The sequence below is a fragment of the Equus przewalskii genome, chromosome 28 (genome assembly GCF_037783145.1).
Source record: "Equus przewalskii isolate Varuska chromosome 28, EquPr2, whole genome shotgun sequence".
Lineage (NCBI taxonomy): Eukaryota > Metazoa > Chordata > Mammalia > Perissodactyla > Equidae > Equus > Equus przewalskii.
This window is the reverse complement of record NC_091858.1, coordinates 18,801,421-18,813,752: the sequence shown is the minus strand read 5'-3', so window position 1 is coordinate 18,813,752 and position 12,332 is coordinate 18,801,421.

Here is a 12,332-nt window from a genome sequence, read left to right as displayed (position 1 = left end):
AGTCATTGCTCTTTGGGTCTAGTGAAATCTGTCCCCTCTCCCGCTCTCAGCCTCTTCTCTCCTCTGCCAAATACACAAAAATAGGTGAACCGAAAACCAAAGCTTGAGTGCAGAGGATGTGCTTTGCTTTTAAATTTACCTTGCACTGAAGTGATTTTGATCTATTCATAGCTGGTTGAAATTGCTTATTTTTATGTAAACATCTATGTTAATATTCTTCAGTAACAAAGTTCACCTCTTCTTTAAACATTTTTAAAAAACTGGTCTGAAGGATCCATTTTCCTGAAGCAAAAAGTCTTGAAGCAAAAAGACCTCCCTTCTGTGTTCGCTTTGCTGAGGCTGTTCTCCACCTCAGAACCTCGCTGCAGGCTCTCAGCAGAGTATTTCCTTGTAACAAGACTCTTACCTGGATGTCCTCCATCTTATATGCACTAGCGCCTACTGAAGCGTAGCTTTGCCTTAGTGATTCCAATCAAAGACTTCAAACTGAAAAAGGCAAAGGATATTGCCAGTCAGAAACTTAATGGTTCATAGCCACTTTTTAGAATCAAACTGTTTATCACTAAGTTAACAGATTTCTTAGAAATTATTTTAGTGTTAAGCTTCTGATTTAACCCTACTTTTGAAAACTTCTAAAATCAATTTTAGCATGTCTATCTCATGACTTCATGAGCTGTGCTCCTAGTCAAAATACATCCTACTGCCCGGATGTAATAGAAAAGTCTCACTGTTGATATTTACTAGCCTTATGTGTAACATTTACTTGACTTTCATGGAGCAAAACATGGATTATTTTTATTAGTCCTTAAATAGAAAATAATCCAGCCTAAAACAACTAGAATAAAACTGATTCTCTTTAAGCTGCTTGATATTCTCTTTTGATGGTCTTGGAATTCAATTTAATAGATCTAATTCAGGTAAAAAGCAGTTCGATATGTACTTCTCTAGAACATTTGTGGCAATAGAAGGTGCTTTGTTTAATTTGCTGGTTGTAGTTTTCCTATTGGTTCTTAGTCACTGATAATGTAACTTTCATTGAAATATTTGCTATTTTGTATAGTTCACATATCTATATTCAGATATAAAGACTCAGAACGTACTTTGAGAGACTGTAGTATGAGGCAAGACACTTAATAGTAAGCTGTAGATTTATGTTCACAGGTAAAGAGGGAGAAGTATTTAGTTATTGAATTTATCCCAATGTTTTTGCCAGCTTTAAAGAGTGGTCATCAACACCAATTAGATTATTCTGATCAGAACTGCACTATTAATCACCCTAGCAAAGGAGGTATGTAACAAAACATTAGAAGATAATAGAATAATTGGGAAATATGCTTAAATGTCAGGTAGATCACTGAAAAACAGCCAATTTTTCTATTTTAAATTGTGTGGCCTCAGAGTATTAGATGTAAACTTCTCAGAAAACTTTTGCTTAATGTATTTCCATTGACAAGTCCTATAGAAATAACGTTTCTGTTTTTGGTTAGTGATATACATGCAACAGAGGATAAACAATAGGAATCATAATTTTCCAGTGTCGTAAGTATATTATGTTAAATTCTCACAGTAGTATTTCCTTTAATCACATGATGAGCTTTTCATCATTCATTCATTCAAGAACTATTTAATGAGCACCTATATGTTCTCAGTTCTGTTCTAGATGCTTGGAGCACATCAGAGCCCAAAACAAAGATTCTCATCCTTCTGGATATTCCATTTCAGTGAGAGGAGAAAGAGAAAAATCATAAACATAAATGAATTATACTGTATGTTAGAATGTGATAAGCACTAAGAAAAAAAATAAAACTAAAGCAAAGTGGATTAGGAGAGCTGGAAGATGTAGGGGAGGAGGTTAGAAGGATGTAGTAGTAAATTGGTTGTCAATGAGCAGGTGAAATTCATCACAAGACTCGAAGAGGGTGAGGAAGTTGCCAAGGAATATTTGAGGAAGAGCTTTCCAGGCAGAGAGAAGAGCTTCAGACACAGGCCCTAGGCAAATGAGGGTTCCTGGTGTGTTCCCGCAGCAAGGAGGCCTGCATGGCTGGGTAGAGCTGGGGAGGGGGAAGAGAGAGAGCTTGGTGGCTTATGTGGCAGTGAAAGGAGGTAAGAGTTGATTGGATTTTGGAAGTATTTTGAAGGTAGAAATGATAGAATATCTGGATGGATTAGATATAGAGTGGGAGAGAAAGAGAGGAGTCAAAGATAATTCCAGAGCTTTGACCGGAATAACTGGAAGGATCAAGCCTTCCCCAACTGAACTGGGGAAGGCTACAGGTGGAGCACGTTTGGGGAGAAAAATCATGAGTTTGGTTTATAAATATTAAGTTTGAAATGTCTGTTAGACATCCAAGTGGGGGATTTTAAGCAGTCAGTTGAATATATAAGTCTTGAATTTGGGAGAGTGGTCTTGGCTGAAAATACAAATTTGGAACTTGCCAGCATATTGATGGTACTTAAAGCTATTTGATTGCATGTGAGTCCAAGGAAGGGAAAGTAGAGAAGAAAAGAGACCAAAAGTTGAGTACCCCAAAATTATGAGCTCAGAAATGTGAGGGGAGACTGAGAATGCATCATTAGTATGGTAGGAGGAAATTCAAGCAAGTGTGGTATTCTGAAAGCAAGGATATATCCTGTTGATCAAAGATAGAACGAAGAAATAGTTACGTAGAACCAGCTCCTCACCGTCTCTAAAATTGTTTTGGAAGATATTTTGTTTTGTATTGCTTAGTGAATTTTTCTTATAAAACTGTGAGACAGACATTCTGTTGATAATGGGACCAGGGGAAAGCATGTATCTTTTAAAGGATTATAAAGTTTCCCTTTAAAAAACAAGAATCCCAATGTACTATTTACTTATTTATATTATACTTTGATTTATAATTTTAGAAAAAGGAGAGAGTTTGAGTTGACTTTGAGACATACCTGTGGTATGTGGGAAGAAGTAATAAGATGATAATATAAAGCCAAATGGAAGATTAAGGGACAAAAGCACACCAGAAAGTCATTTTCATTTTTAAGAGAGGATCAGTACTTTGGCTTGGACCTTCCAGTAACTAGAACAAACAGAGAAACATTAGCAGTTGAAAGAATCTTTGTGTCTGTAAGATAAAAATAAGAATTATTTCTCATACTGAAGTTGTAGAAAAATTTTTCTCATGGATCCTTGTAAAAGGGCTCTGTGTGTTATAATGGATGGTGTAATCAATGACACCCTTCTGATATCCAGCAGTAAGTTTCATTGCTCTATTTCTCATTATTCCTTACCTTTTGATATCGTAGAGAAATTTCTTCAAATCATTCTGTGATGAACCATACCCGTTTTATTATTCTCCGGATTGATCTAAGGATAACCTTAAATGTCTGAATTATAGTCTCAATCTCTCTTGTATGTTCCTTTTAGAGCCACTTTATATATGTGTCTAAAAATTGTATATATCTAGATGTGTATTTATGATAATTGGGGATGATGTGATTGTTAGCTCTTTGGATTTTTGTTTATCATTCCTTTTAGGGGAAATGGAAAGATGGCAATGTCAAGACAAGACATTTCTAGGAAGGGGAGTGTTGACTTTATGTACGTGTAATACATGTAAGTCATGCTTCCTTTCAGACTTGACGAAGCCTGTTATAATCCCCAAGCTTGATTTTCCCACCATCTGCTGGACTTTTATGTTGAGAGTAGCAGCAATTTTTGCACCATATTGAAAGAAGGAGATTAAATTCTTCTAGGCATCCAGGCATTAAATTATATTCTAATGTTTAGTGATGCTTCAAAAGTAAGACTTACTATTATATTTGCGCACTTGATGTTGTACCATGTCTTTGAAACAGTCCTGCTCCTAGGATAGAGAAAGTAAGAATTCCAGAAGGAATTTTCTACAGCATGCTTTTTTGAGGGAAACGATGTTATCGAGTATTAAGAAACAACTTGCCAAAATGCCTTCTATTTTTTTCACCTGTTCTTAATTAGAGAGTGGCTTGGGCTGAGCTGACTTGGAGAAGTAGGAGGAATATAAGAAAAGGCATTAAGATTAATGATTACAGCTGTGTGAGGTTTATTGCATTTAGAGAAAACATAAAATGCTAAATGGGTGATCACAGGAAACTAAGGATTCATTTTTTTAGTTATTGGGTAGATGTTAGCCGAGTCAGGATATAATTATTGGCAAACATAGATTTGAGTAATAATAATAGTATTTCAAGTCAGTACAGGAACATATAAAATACAGAAATAGTGCATTTTATCTCTTCTATCTCTCAGATACACATCAAACAGAGAATATACTTGATATATTCTTCAGAGGGTGGGAGAATTGTTTTTCTTGGGAAGTGGCATATAACTCTTGAAATGGAGAATTATATGGAATTTTTAAAATCTCATTAATAATATGTTCACTGAAATGCACATTATAGAGGTAAACTTTCTAAAAAGAAATAAAATAAATATGATACCATTTTACCAACAGTCATGATATACTGATGAAGTTTGTCATTGGGTTCTACTTGTATGCTAACCACTTGGCGTTTCATCAGCGGCAGTTATGCAAACAAGAGCAGTTCATATGCTTGTGATGATAAATCCAATCCAGGCAGTGGGAAAGAAGATAAATGCAGATATTCATTTAGTTATTTGTGAATTATGGATACATACACTTAGTTCATTGACTTGATCCTGTCATTCAGTTGCTGGCGTATGATGCACCATTGGAAAATGAAGAGCATTTCATCAGTGTTTGATTGAACAGTACTTTATTACCTTTCATTCAGGTCTTCCTTTTCCCCTCATTGATTCCACATTTTCTACCTGCTCTCTTATTCTCTCTCTTCGGACTTCCTCAGTGGAGCACTTTATCTGACTCTTAAGGAGCTCCAAGTGTTCCAGAACACAGTTCGGTGAGTCAGGTTGATCAAGCATTAAGATTGTAAAACATTGCTGGTGATTTAAAAAAAGTAGTGTTTAGATGAGGCATATTCCTGGAGAGATATTGAGAAACAATAGATTACAGTAGAACTGTAATTTCATGTGACTTCCAGCAGCACAGCTAAGAATGGATTTAATTTTTAAGCTGCCCCATCCCAATATTGATCTCATTGAGTTCACAGTTAAACTTATATTTATTTTTTTAATTAAATTTTGGCTACGTTTCATATCCTCCCCTTCTGTACTTATGCAATTACTTTTTGAACATAAAGACAGGGCTTTGAATTAACTTTTTGAGTTTGAGATCCAACCTCTCATAGTAATATTTAATCTTGGTTTTATTATATTACTCTGCTTTCCACCTCTTATGAAACCTGCACAGTTGATGAGAATAAATTTTAAATTTTATTTATAGTTAAAATAATTATGTTAATTAAGTATAAGAGTACAATGTAAATATAAAATATATTAATTTTCATAATATGCGTAACGGTCAAAGTCAAAGCAGCTACTTCAAAAAGAAAAGACACCTTTGAAACTTAAACAGTGGCTCAAGTAAAGAATATCTTGAAATATCTGCAAAATGTGAAAGGCCAGGGTAAAACAAGTTGGACTGAAAGAGAATTTGAGCAATATCTTGTAAAATACTCAAGAGCAAACTATAGGAGATCCTTAAATAGTCAAGAAAGGAAGCTAGACAGAGAATCAACGGGACCACTTGTTCAGAGTCAATTTTGAGTTCAGCAATGAAAAGGAGTAGATGGATAGATAGACTGACTAATATGCTTTTTGTCTGTGTCTGTGTTGAAAGATATGAGGAACAGAATATTACTACTAAAATGTCCCTGATTTTGTATTAGACACTTTCCATTACATTTAGACCTTAGCTGCTTCACACAATACTTCTTTACAGCTACAATGAACGTGACCTATTAATCTGAAATGTTGCTCAATAATCATTAATGTATGTACAAAGTTACAAAATGCCTTCTGGTTTAAAGTAATTCTCTTTATCACTGGGGAAATGATTGCCTAAGTTTACATGAAGTATTTCCTCAGAGCCAATAGGGAGCGTTAAAGAGCATAGAATGCCACCTCTCACTATATGGGTCTATGCATTTATTTATTCTTTCATTCCAAAGATGTTTATCTAGTATCTTCTATGCTGGGGATACATGGTACTTTCCTCAAGCATTTCACGGTCCTGCTAGTGCTCAAACGCTCTTCTGCAGCTGGAGCTGTGTGTGATTCCTTGCTCTGACTTGGTTATCATCTCCCGAGTGAATGTGTCCATTACTCCAGTGGTCTAATTGGATGCAAAGTCTTACAGTATATTCTGAAAAAAGTCTATGTTGGATGCTGTGATGTTTACAAAGTACTATCACTATGCAAATAATTGGTCAATGCAATTATTGGGTAAACCCAGCATCTACTTTGAAAGAACAGTTCATTCAACTTACCATACTTTAAGAATTACATAATAGGACTTACGTCATTTTGGTCGATCTATATTTTATTAAAACATTTTAATGACTACTGAGCTTTTTGGCCTGGAATGCAATGACTGGAGGGAAAGATAGTTTGTTTAAAATGTTATATTAAAGCTTAGATACAGAGTTGAATATATTATTTTTGGAAATTGCTTCTTTAACTCGAATGTATAATTTCAATTTATTTTCCATTTTTTTAATTTTGGTGTTCCACAACTAGAATGTAAGCATCATAAAAATAAAGATTTTGTTTGTGGTGTTCATGGCTCTGTCCCCAGGGCAGGTGCTCTCAAAATTTTTTTCCCAGTGATTGAAGTGGAAATTAAAATTCTCTTTAGCAGAAATTAAAGCAAATCAAAACAGCTTCTCTCACATGTGTTAAATGAGTTAGGAGTCACTGAAAGGTGGGAAAAGGTTGGGTACTACAGCTAGCACTTGGGCATCAGAAGGCAATCACCTTTCTATTTTTTGAAGGATAGAGATATTTGGAGGGCAGAGAGGATGTCCTTTCTTCCACTACTAATTTCTGAGCTGTTGGGTACAAAAATGAGGTCCAAGTGTATGAGGTCCAAATATATGAGTTGAATCCTGTTGTCATCACATTATCCCAAACATTAAGGTCATTCTTATTGATAGACTTAAGCGTTGTCGCATATGCCTCAGAAGTCAACATCCACTGGTTGAACTCATACCATCTCTTAAAGGCAAGCAGAGCCTGAAACAGTGCCTGTGATTTATTGAAGAAATGCTCTTCAGGAAAAACCTTTAAGAAAGGAAGTAAAGCAGGAAAAGGGAGGAACAGAAGGAGAAAAAACCTAGTGTGATAAAGTCTAGCCTTGGTCTGATACGTGGAGGCAGGGTATGTGTGTGGGGACTTGGGGAGTGGTGAACCCTGGAGTAGTAATTGCACAAAAGGTAAGGTGCTTGACCTTTGGAACCCCCAAATCATTCAGTCATTAATTGCGGACTGTGGCTGGCGAGGAGGTGCAGGTGGGGAGGGCGAGGCAGCTCCCACCAGCTGAGAGCAATTTCCAGAGAAGGGGGCAGCTAAGAGCGCCTAACTGCCAATACAATGGGATTCTACCCTTGGGCCCAGGTAGACTTAAGGTGAGGTACTTTGAAATAGTAATGGTCTTTTCAAATAGCAGGACCAAACAAGTTGGCTGAAGCACTAAGAACATAGAAATTGTAGGAATTACAGTGGCAGATTCTGACTTTGCCTTTCTTTTGACACAGGTTGTATTTCCTGTAAGACAATAAAGTTATAAATGATTTAACTGGATAGAGATGGAATTTCTCTATTGATTTATATCAAAGCTCATGGCACCTCATACTTTCTCACCAGTTGCTTTACCACTGATTATAGCTTCTGTCAGGCTGAAGCTCATCATGTGCCTGAGGTTGGAATGCCTGCAAGTGACACTTCTATGATAAGAACTTATTCTAAATCAAAAGCAGGATCAAGTTCAATTTCTCTGACAATAGGCTCTTGAAATGCTCTGAAGAACAATAGTAGGAGAAGTTAAAGTTCTCTGGTCTTGTGGATTTTCCTCCTAGCAAGGAACCCTGAATATTTATAAAAGTCTCTATGTGGGTTTTACCATATCCAAAAGAATTTGTATTTGCTTAATTGCTTTAGTTGCAATACAGCCAGTTTCTGGGTAACTTGGTTATCTATGGTTAGCTGAAAAATTTGGTTCATTTGAGTGAATATTTGTCACAGGTAAAATTCTGGTGGTGCCAGCAGTCAATCAATGGTTACTGCTACACTTTCTAAAAAAGGGTGCGTCCAGCAAAAAATGTTTATTTTGAAATTACCTCCATTTTAAGTCTTCAGTTTATTTAATTATCTTTCAATGCATCAAGTTTTTAAAAATACTTGTAATATGTATTTCATAAAATTCATTGGTCATCGTGTAATGTATTTAAAGGCTGGAAAGTGTGATACCATTATGACACATAAATCATAAACGTCGTTAGTTTATATTTATTGCACAATGATTGAACACAAATTATGTTTAAAATATTTCAAAATGATATAAAAATATGACCATATTATAGAATGTTTAAACAACGGGAACAAACAATCATTTATAATCTGTCTGTGTCATTTTTTTCCCCTTCCAAACTCATTTGTTCCTCATAGTTGTAAATAGAATTTGTACAGTTTTATAACCCACTTTAGTACTTATATCATGCACATGGCCCATGTTATATATTATCTACAACCACCATTTTAAAAATATCACTTTTTTAATGAACAGAAACATCATATGTGCTCATTGGAGACAATGAGAAAGAATAAAAAATTAGTCCTAGTCCCACTGATCACCCATTCACTCCTGTGAGAAAAAGCTAATTCTTTCTTGACTGGTCTATTTCTACCATGTCTGTTACATCAGACACTGGGTATTCTCATTGGTTCATTTCCTTAAAATTACCAGGTAGACGAGTGGAGGTTCCAGTTGGCTCAACTGTTTTTACTAAGTCAAATATTCTGCTGGCCAAGTGTTACTGAAAAGGACACAAAGACAATTAATTTATGATATATTTTAGAATAATATATACTCAATATGTAACCTAATTGTAATCATTTTGACTGTTACCTCTTTTTCTCTAAGAGGAGAAAAAATTATAATTGTTCTGTTGAAAATTCCCAGTACATGGGCTGATACTTGGCTCTCCTTTTCTTATACTCCAAGTTGAGATAATGAAATTAGAATTTTAGAAATCTCTTAAACAAATAGTCATGTGTCTTTTTTTCTTTGGGGATTTGTTTATGTGTTTTCTTTTCATTTTTCACTGTTGTATTTATTATTGAGATATAATTAATGTATAACATGTAAGTTTATGGTTTACAATGGTATGCAATGTGATGATTTGATACACATATGTATCGCAAAATGATTACCTTGTAAGGCTGACACCTCCATCGCCTCACATAATTACTCTTTGTGTTTGTGTGGTAAGAATATTTAAGATCAGATTTACTCTCTTAACTTTCAAGGATATAATGCAGTGGTGTTAACTATAGTCACCATTATGTAGATCTGCCGTATGTTAGATCCCCAGAATTTATTCATCTTATAACTGGAAGTTTGTGCCCTTTGACAAACCCCATTTCCCCCACTCCCAAAGTCCCTGGCAACCGCCATTCTACTCTCTGCTTCTGTGAATTAGGCTTTTTTAGATTCCACACATAAGTGATAGCATATAGAGTTTGTCTTTCTCTGTCTGACTTATTTCACTTGGCATAATGCCCGCAGAGTTCATCCGTGTTGTTGCACATGGCAGGATTTCCTTCTTTTTGTGGCTGAATAATATTCCATTGAATATATATATATATATGAATATGTATATATATACACCACATTTTCTTTACCCATTTATCCATTGATGGACACATAGGTTGTTTCCGTGTCTTGGCTTTGTGAATAATGCTGCAATGGAGATAGGGTGCAGCTATCTCTTCGAGATAATAATTTCACTTCCTTTCACTTTCTTTAGTTATATACGCAGAAGTGAGATTGCTGGATCATGTGGTAGTTCTATTTTTAATTGTATGAGGAACTTACGTACGGTTTTATATAGTGGCTATACCAATTTACAGTCCCACCAAGAGTGCACAAGGGTCCCCTTTTCTCCACATCCTCCCCAACACTTATCTCTTGTTGTTTTGACGATAGCCATTCTAACAGCTGTGAAGTGATGTCTCATTGTGGTTTTGATTACTATTTCCCTGCTGATTAGCGGTGTTGAGCATCTTTTCATGTACCTTTTGGCCTTAACTGTAGTGTTTACACTTAATTTGTAAGAGAAATTTACAAATATCACCTTGATCATGCATATTGCAAAATATTCTCAGTTTATTAAATAATATTTTTACGGCATGTATTTTACCTTTCCATAATTATTTATAAAATTGACATTTGCATTCTGTTTTTTTTCATAATGACATTTACAACAACAGTTGAGGCTTAGTTGTATGTTGCTGTGATTTCCCTACCAGGCCGCTTTCCTCCACCTGTTTCTCTATTGGTGAGTTCTTTATTTCAGTCCCTCTAATGGTTACCTAGAACACATCTGTAAGTATTTCTTTAAAAAAATGTATGTCTCCTTTATGAGAATATCTGAGAATGTCCTCTTCCTTTTATATGGGGACCATCCATTTTCGTTTTGTTATAGAATATCTACCTTATAACATTTTCAGTGTTTACAAATCTAATAAACTCATGTCATAGTGTTTTTTTTCAAGCAGTAAGGCAGAATAGTCTGGGGCTGGTGCAGTTCATTTTTCTTTTGTTTTTCTATCTGGATGCTTGTATGATTCTTTCTTTGGGTTTGATACTCAAATTTTTTTTCACAGGAGTATGTTAGGTTTTTATCTATATTCGTTAATTTCATTTCTAAAAAATTTTAACTCACTTTAGATAGATATGGAGATTGTAGCCTTCATCTTGGGGAGATATATATATATATACTTATCATATATTTGATTATTTCTTCTATTCCATTTTTTATGGTCTCTTTTTCAGTGATGACAAATAACCATTTTTGTCCTTTCTTCCTCGCATATTTTCTTTTGTAGTTTTCATCTTTGTCTATTTTAGTACATTCTGATAGTTCTAGTAAATTATTTAATTTTGTGTCTTGGATTAAATCTTCTGACGTGTTTCCACTTCTACATTTCTGCTTGTATGACATTTCTAATTTTTAATTTTTTTCTTTGCCTTGTTCAGCTCCATTTTACTCATTTATTTTGTCATCTAATCTTTTTTCTTTTCTTTTAAATACTTCATGTTTCATAAAATGGTATTGAGAACTTAATAATATGCCATCATTTACTTCTACTTTCTTAGTAGATATCAATAATGGGCTATATTCTTTTCCTTCCTTAACTTTCTATAATAAATATCCAGGCCCAATGTTGGATTTTGTTAATATATCAAACCAGCCTGATATTTATCACAAACACAGTCAGAAACTTCATTTGCATCCTCTCACTGTCTGTGATGTTATTAGAATTCTTTTCTGGTGGGTTTTGCAGAAGAAATTGTTGATAAAATTGACATTATCAGCTCTGTGATCCAACAGCTGGGATAAGGACATTCCAAATAAACAGACTTTATTTCAGTTCAGTTTGTTCTCTGTATCCACTGATGCTTCTTTGGCAGGAGTAGATTTCCATTTCTAGTTTTTTACTCAGCCTTCATTCTAGGTGTGTGTGCTTTGGGGGGGTGGCACAATGTCTGCTTCCTTCCTGATACTGCTGTCCACGATGTCAGGGAAACATTCCACCATTGGTCTTCTCTATATTTCATGCGGCTGTATGTGCCTCTGAGTACAGTAGCTGTCAACAAAGGTTATGAAATGTTTTCTATCTGTTCTATATTCATCCCATGCTCCCAGCAGTCATACTTTAAATTTGATGTGTTCAAAGAATTCAATAGATCTTTTGGATTTTGGGTGACACTTCCTCAAAGATTGTGGCATGGGAATGTCATCCTGCCTCCGTGCTCAGTGTTGCTGCTGTTTCTTCTCAATTCTATTTTTCTTCAATCATTTTAATACAAATTTCCGGGAAACAGTGGTTAGAGCTTTGTGTCAATGTCATAGTTAGCCTAGAAGTACTCTAACTACTATTTTTAATGCCTACATAATGTTATCAGTTGATATCCTTAGCATTTAAAAGTTTTTGTGCATTTAGATTGAGCTTACTGTTTGTACAAATCATTTTTTTCTATTATGTAAAATTTTGCTGTAACAAATTTATTTTTCTTTGTTGAGCAATTTTTCTTCTAGGTACCTGATATGATAATTGCTTGTTTCCTGTTATTTCTTTAGATGGTGAAAAAAAAGACAGAAAACATATATTGAAACAATGGGTCCGTTGTGTGAAGTTGTGGTTAGGATGCAGATCA